Source organism: Lactuca serriola, chromosome 6 (assembly GCF_051521515.1).
Source record: "Lactuca serriola cultivar US96UC23 chromosome 6, Lser_US96UC23_V15, whole genome shotgun sequence".
NCBI classification, from domain to species: domain Eukaryota; kingdom Viridiplantae; phylum Streptophyta; class Magnoliopsida; order Asterales; family Asteraceae; genus Lactuca; species Lactuca serriola.
The window spans coordinates 103,945,001-103,952,500 of NC_136413.1; positions in this window are offsets into that span (position 1 = coordinate 103,945,001).

The following is a 7,500-nucleotide window of genomic DNA, read 5'->3' on the forward strand; positions in this document are numbered from 1 at the left end:
GCTGATCGAAAAGCGAAGATAGGCGCATAGTTCAGTGATCTACAAGAGTGGTAGAGGTCCCGATCAGGTTGTTTTAACAAGCTAGTTAGGCCAGATAGGCTAAACTAGTAGTTCGTAGTTCCCCAGGCCAGCGGGGTAGGTGCTTAGCTTGTTAGGAACCGAAGGCTGTTTGCGTACTTGCTTGTTCAAGCCTGAAAAGAAGCCAATAAGGCGCAGTTACAGCGGGAAAGGGTTGAAGTTGCGAAATCAGGCATAGGGTGTACGAATAGCACTGATCGTAGACCATCCAGATGCTTATGGGGCAGAACAGACCGATTGATTAGTTCCCGTGATCGTAGATCCACTTTAGCTAATGCAACTCGGGAAGAAGCTGCTAAGATCCCGTCGCTTACAAATGCTCCAGCGTGAAATAAAGACTTTTTTAGGTACAGGGATAAATTCGTACAATAGTGCGAGGACGGAAAAGAAAACGACCTTCTTTGACGCATGTTCTCCCAATAGTGCGAGTACTGACTTGTTCGTAGAAAAGAAGAGTCCTGACTAGTATACCGTCTGCTATTCTTACTAAATCTCAAGATTGAATTGGTAGTTGTACAATTGAACACGGTATGGGAACTATACAAATTGAACACGGTATGGGTAGGAGTCAAGTGGAACATAGAATTGTTTGTAGTCAAATTGAACATAGAATTGTTTATTGACAAGTTTGTGGGTATGTGGTTTTTGCATTTCGTTCAATAGGGGGAACACGAGACCTATAAAGAAAGGGGAATACAGATAAATGTTTTTTAGATTTTGACGCATTAGTAGGATTCATTCTTTTCCTCTCCACAGATACCGAGATCTATCCTTAGATAGACGCACTAGAAAGTTGAACAGGAAAGTTGAGACTGGCTTGTTCATGAGGCTAGTTCAGGAATTAAGGTTTTCTAGTTTCAATCTATAAATACCGTTTAGCCCTCACTCGCCGGTGGGCTCACAACACTTGCTTTGTTGATTGAATCGATCGGGATGCCCTCGGGGGCATCCCTCCCTGTTGTTGTTGATTGAACAGTGGAGATTCTCATACTTTTTAGCTGACTTCTTGCTTCCTTCGTACATTAGCTGCACTAGACTGTTGAGCTATAGAGTTTAGACTGACTGACTCCATGGCACTAGTTAATAGCTATCATAGATCGTTCCGGCCAGTGATCATTTGGAAGATCACTGTCCTCCACTTGCCTAACTACAAGAGATTCTAAATCGTATCTCACCGTATTCGTTCCATTCGTTCATCCTCACTCATGTAACTTGCCTAGCAGTTGTAAGAGCAGCAACAACAGCCAGGAAAGTCTAGCAACACTTGCTTAGAGGTCTAGCAGCACTGACCGGGAGTCCGGTAGTCCGGTCAAGACTTCTCTTGAGATCTGAGTTCCAAAGGTAGGTGAAGTAGGATTTCTCAAGACCAATGGGTGAAATAGCACCCTCCGATGAAAGAGTCCATCTCGCAAGCACTACGAAGGAAGGCAGGGAAGATCGAATCACTATCTCCGTGCAAGCAGACCTTCAAAGGACTTCGGCTAACCTGTGAATGAAAGCGAGAGGCACAGGCAGAAGTCAAGACCTCGGTCTTTCGCAAACCTATCCTATTCGCATTCCCTTCCCAGTCCACTTCATTCAAGAAAGTGGATTTTTACCTAATACCTTCAATCCTGCCAAATTCCACACTTTCAAAAGTCAAAGTCCATTCTGTAAAGACTTACAAGATAGGCATCGGACTCTAAGTCCAACTAGATTCTGGAAATCAATTTACTAATCGCAGTTTCAATTGACAAGATGCTTTTGCTCACTCTCAGTCAAACTGAATTCAGTCAATCTCACTACGAATCTACAGAAGTCAGGCAGTTGATTGCCTTCGACCATACCGATTGAATTCCCCACTTTCTAATGCAATAGAATTGAGAACTCAAAGTACATTCCTATCCCTTAAGTTCCCTATTGAGTACCGATACCGCAAGAAATCCTTCTTTTGAAACCATCCCGCTAGTCAATCCTGCCATACTGTATTTGTACAATACCATATACGATTGAATTCCTTATCTCACTATGGAATATACCCAATTGAGTACCAAAGGAGAGAGCTAGCCTTAAAGGCATTCCTAAAGTGAAAGTTAGGAGATAGCCCGTTGCCTTGAAGCGGTTTGCGTTCATTCCCCACACGAATAATTAGAAACTGACTTTGTACCATACCATATAGCAAATACCCCACATCGAAACCTATCCTCATTGATTAGGGCGCTCAGAGAGTGGCCTATCCTTTTTCAATGAAAGCCGTGGCTATCCTTGGTAAGACTTCTTTGCCGACAGCAACTTTCTGTAACTCGGGTAGGACCTTGCGATTGAGAACTCATTGTAAACAGGATTTCTTTCAATACTTGTACCTTCTAAAACCTATTTCATTCCTATCCAAATAGCCCACTTCGGCAATACGATTCCGCACTTTCAATACCAAGATTGAATTCCCTAACTCTCCAACTTGAAATACACCACTTCGAATGAAATACCATTAATGGCTTCCCTGCCTTATCTCCCTGAAAGTCTCATTTTGCACAATTCCCGCATCAAAATGGCCCTATATTCGCATCGACTTGAGAATTCTCATAGTCCTTTACTTCACCAGGATTTGAATAGTCCTCTTAGCCAAGATTGAAAGGATGTCAATCTCCCACTCTCAGTCTGGTATTCGAGAAGGAGCACTACCTAACTGAAATATCTCACTACGAAACTTCAATATAGAACTTCTAAACCAACATACCCTGAACTCGGGTAGTTGCCTTCCCTTCCTAGTCCTAGATCCGAGTTACTAGCTTTCTAGACCGACGGTTGTAGGCCTCCCTCAGGTCGGCTTTAGTCGAGCTCCCCAACTCGCTCGACGGTACGACCTCTCCGACTAATAGACTTGATACCGTTCCGTTCCGCTCATGCTCCTTGAGAGGAAAGAAAGAGCTCGACTGTTAAGGAGAGGAAGCACTCCCTCCACTACCCCGCAAATCTAATGATGGACATGCAAGCAGTCCCGCTTATGTGAAGGCTTAGCCAAGTTTGAAGCCTCTCGAATGACTCAGCTAGTTTACTAGACCCTCTATCCGACCCCCTATCAAGTAAGGAGAGCTAGGTTGTATGACTTCCTGCCGGTCTTTGAAGCTATTAACTAATCTCTAGGGCAAGTAGGACTAGTCTTTATGGCCCTATTGATTTAGGAGTTGTTGCAACACTGGTTGTTGACGGTTGTTAGCGAGGTACGAGCAGGAGAGTGGCTAATGTCCCTCAGCCCTTGAAAGCCATTAACTAACCTTAAGAGCAATTATGGCTGGTCTCTCTCTTGGGTTAGCCCGCTTCTCTCTTTTAGGAGGAGGGAGACGACTCTGCTAATTCTTTATCAGTATGCTTAGGAAGCAAGGTTTTTAGGGCCTGGAAGGAGGGGAAGCTCTTCTTGGACTAGGAGGGGAAGGGATGGTTGTATGGCATCTATGAAAGCATTGACAACATTTCTCCTTCGATATTGCGAAGGCAAGACGCTCTATTGGCTTAGGTTTAGTTGTTACAAAATCAAGTTCAAAATGGATAGGAGAAATTTGATTGACTGATGGTACAATGTACTTTTGTACAAAGTCACTTCTCAATTCGTATTTGGTATACGAAAGTGCGGAAGGCAAGCCCTTCTATCTGACTTTGGCTTCTCAATTGCATATACCAAAAGACTGTGCCAAAAGAATTGCTACCTTTCTGTTCGATATTGAATTGACCTAGACATCGAGATTTCATATACCAAAAGAATTGTACATCGCTAGGAAGACTGGTCGTTCTTCCCCTTTCAGTCTATTAATAGCTCTAGGCAACTACCTAACGGACTAAGAAGAAGCCCAAAGAAAGAGTCTTCTTACAGGTTAGTTGATAGCTTTCCAGTGTGACCTCTGATCTTCCTTGCTCCTCAAGGAGGAAATCGATAGCCTTTAAGATAAGAGGCTAGCTCCTGTCTTGGTTGGGACAGCTAGCTTATTGGTCCACTGCCTCCCCAGCTAAGCAAGAACGCAAGAAAGCCTTCTCGCAAGCAAGCAAGAAGGAAGGCTTTTAAGATGGAAAGCCCCTATTGAGTAAGATTGCTCGCTAGTTGCCATCAGTTCAATCACTGAAATCAGTCTCATTTCACCATTAGGGAGAATCCACTTTATCCATTTCAATCTCTGTCATCGAAGGAAAAAGGGCTAGCATCATTTCTCCATTGGGGAGAGACCACTTTTGAAATGAAAGATCAACTCTTCGAAGGGAAAAGCTTCAGTGTGAAATTACAGCTATATTGGCATCGACTATGTCTCTCATCGGTTCTCCAGCATGCGAGTTCATTCAGTATCGAAGTCAGCTAGCCTTCATTCAATCAAGGCAAGTTCAATGGGATCTCCCTTGTCTCTCAGTCTCAGTTGCAATACTTGTACATGAAAGGCAGTGAAATACCATTCAATAGAAAGAGGATTGAATATCTCACTTCAATACCGATCTATCGAACTGTATACCTTCAATATCGAACTTCTCCGAGCAGTTCTAATGCCATACCGATGGAATTCCTATCCAGTAGTAAACTTCGACAGCAAGGACCGTTTCACTTGTCTAGATGGCCACATCTAAACTTGTACTTATATGCAATACCGAAATAAGTCGGGTAGTGCCCGCGATGGACTTGCCTTTCCGGCTAAGTACTTGACTTCAAAGACAGCTAGCTAGTTTCATTCAAGAAAGAGGATTTGTACCAAAAGAACAGGCTTTCTACCCCTTCTAGCGAGTTATTAGCATCTGGGAGTTCTAGCGACTGACTTGCCCGCATCTCTTGCCTTAAAGGTTTCACTGCTCTAACTAGGGTATCCCGCAGAAAGAAGTCAACTAGAAGGCAAAATCCACCTAGTCAAAATGGCAGTGACGGACTAATGTACTTGAGCCTATTTTCTCGATCGAGAAATGGCATTCTTTTATGCGCTTTCTCGCTAACAAGCCAAGCAGTCCCTAGCGGGCTATTCGTCATTAACTCGAAGAAGTGCAACAAGACCAGTATCGAACTGGGATTGCCTCTCTTTCAATCTTCGGAAGTTACTTTGTATCCCTTTCTAATGCAATATCTTCAATCAGATCTGTACGAGTGACAGGAAGAAGTCAGCTAGTTGCCATCCGCTCTGTCCCAATCTCCGGTCAATGATTGAGTCCGAACTCACCTAAAACGGCGTAGAAGGGCAAATCTACCTAGTCAAAACTCTTGTTTAGAGGAGCCCCTGAAATTTTGAAAGCTTCCTCGCCTTCACCCTATGAGTTCAGGGTGCTTTCCTGGCTCGCCTTCACTCATATCATAGGGTTGTGTTCAGTACGATCTTTAGCCTTTCTTCGTAAGATCCTGAGAACTGAAATGCCTAAAGACGGTGCTCAAGTCAGAAATGCGATCTTCTAGGGCAGGAATTCTTATATGCTAATTGCCTGAAATCCCTCTCATTTTGTCAATAAGGGAGAGGTTGGGAGATAGCTCTTAGCCTGTTGGTTGCTTGCCTGTGACTTGACTTCCTCGTACTCCTTCTCCTAGAAAGCGACTTCTTTCATTCCTCGACAGCTAGGTCTTTGCCGACTCTTAGCTTTCCAGGCGGGTTGGTGTTCAACCTTCATTCAATAGGGCTATCTATCCGAAAGGTCTTAATAAAAGAATCCCTGTAATAGAAGTTCATTCCTTAAAGACCTTCCTAATCAGTAATTTGATGGTCTTCCATAAAGACTTTCATGCGCACCTTCCTTCATAAGGACAGGTAACCAGGCGGGTGACTCACTCGTAGGTAGCACTCTCCGATGCTTTGACTCCTTCTTTTAGTAGTTCCTTTGAAGCTAGTAACTAGAATATAGGACCCGGAAGGCGGGCTCTTATTGCTCAAACCGGAGCGGTTGTAGAGTTTAGAAATCTCATTTGAGGGGATGCCTCTAGCAACAAGCCCCTCAGGGGCGGTAGTCTCCCTCCTCAGGTCGGTCGACGGTAGTCTCCCTAACGGTCGACAGGTAGCACTTCTCCGACTAAAAGAGAGCTTCCAAGCAGGAGAGGAGCGAAAAGCCTCTCGCTTTCAAGTCGAAGGCGGGAGATGAGCGGAAAGTCTTCAAACTCTTCCCACTACTGTCAAAACTCTCGGATCTCTTTCCCTGAAGCCTCCTATCAAGTAAGGCGTGTAAGTCAACTTTCTATTGAATGGGGCGAGGAGGGCAACTACTGAAGGGCGATCTCGGCTGAAAGCAAGCTTGATTAGGGGTAAGGCAACAGGGCTTAGTACGAAGACTAGGAATGGGATCGATCGGAGAGACTTCTTTGATCTTTTACCTTATTATAGTAATTCAGTGCTACCGAATCGCCTTCTAGACAAGGATAGTGAAATAGGATCCATCGCCTTGGAATAGGATCAAAGAGGATAGAGTGAGTGGAATATGTAGGCGGTGGTAAACTCCTCTTTTCGGTAGTAGAAGGGAAGCTCGTCCTCTTATTGTTTGTGTCAATACTCAACTTCGTCAGTCTGGTTGAACAGCCTCCCAATGAGAGCGAGCCAAGACTTTGCTTGCTGTTTGTGTTTGTCCGCCACGACTGCTCAACCAACTGCTAAATCATGGGTTCTAATCCCATTTCCTCCGGAAACAACCCTTGGCAACCCGATATTTAAGGAAGCACAGCTAACCTAAGCGGGGGCAGAATCAATGACCCAAGGTTTGGGAGTCAAGGAACTGGAAGACAGACACGCGGTGGACTGACCTCTTTAGGCAAGAGAGGCAGTAGGAAGAGAGCCATTAGAAAAGAAAGAAATTCAAAATGTTCCTGATGGAAGTGGCCATGGGTAGCTAAAGTGTCTGCACTTTGATTCCCTTCCCTGTAGATATGAGAGATGGACATGGAAGGAAGTAAGAAAGTTTTTAAAGATCTGATCATATAAGGGACTGTCCAACGGACTGCACCTCCACAGATGCTATCAAAAATGATTTTTTCTCACTCTCCACTGCTACTTTGGAGTAGCCTAATCTGTAACAAAGCATCAGACCAAAAAGGGGAGCTCTGGCTTCTGCAAATGTGTTGGTACCTGGGCCATAAAAGGTAGAAAAAGCAACCAAAGCGGAGCCCTTATAGTCCCTAATAATGCCACCACCTGCTGCCATGCCATTCCTTGAAGAACCATCTGTGTTCAACTTCAAAATACCAAAAGGAGGAGGAGCCCATTTGATCCATTTTCCTTTAGGAATCTTAGGGGAGACCATAGGGATATGCATTACTTGGAAACAAATAGAATCATGAAAACCAGAAGAATGAGTGGGATAATCAAGCTGCAATGCAATAAATCCTTACACCAGTGCTTGACTTTATTGATAATAGATGAAGAAGACATAGCAACTGAATCATGAACAGATGCATTTCTAGCAAGCCAAATCTCCCAGCAACCAGAGAAGATAAAACAACCCTAAAAA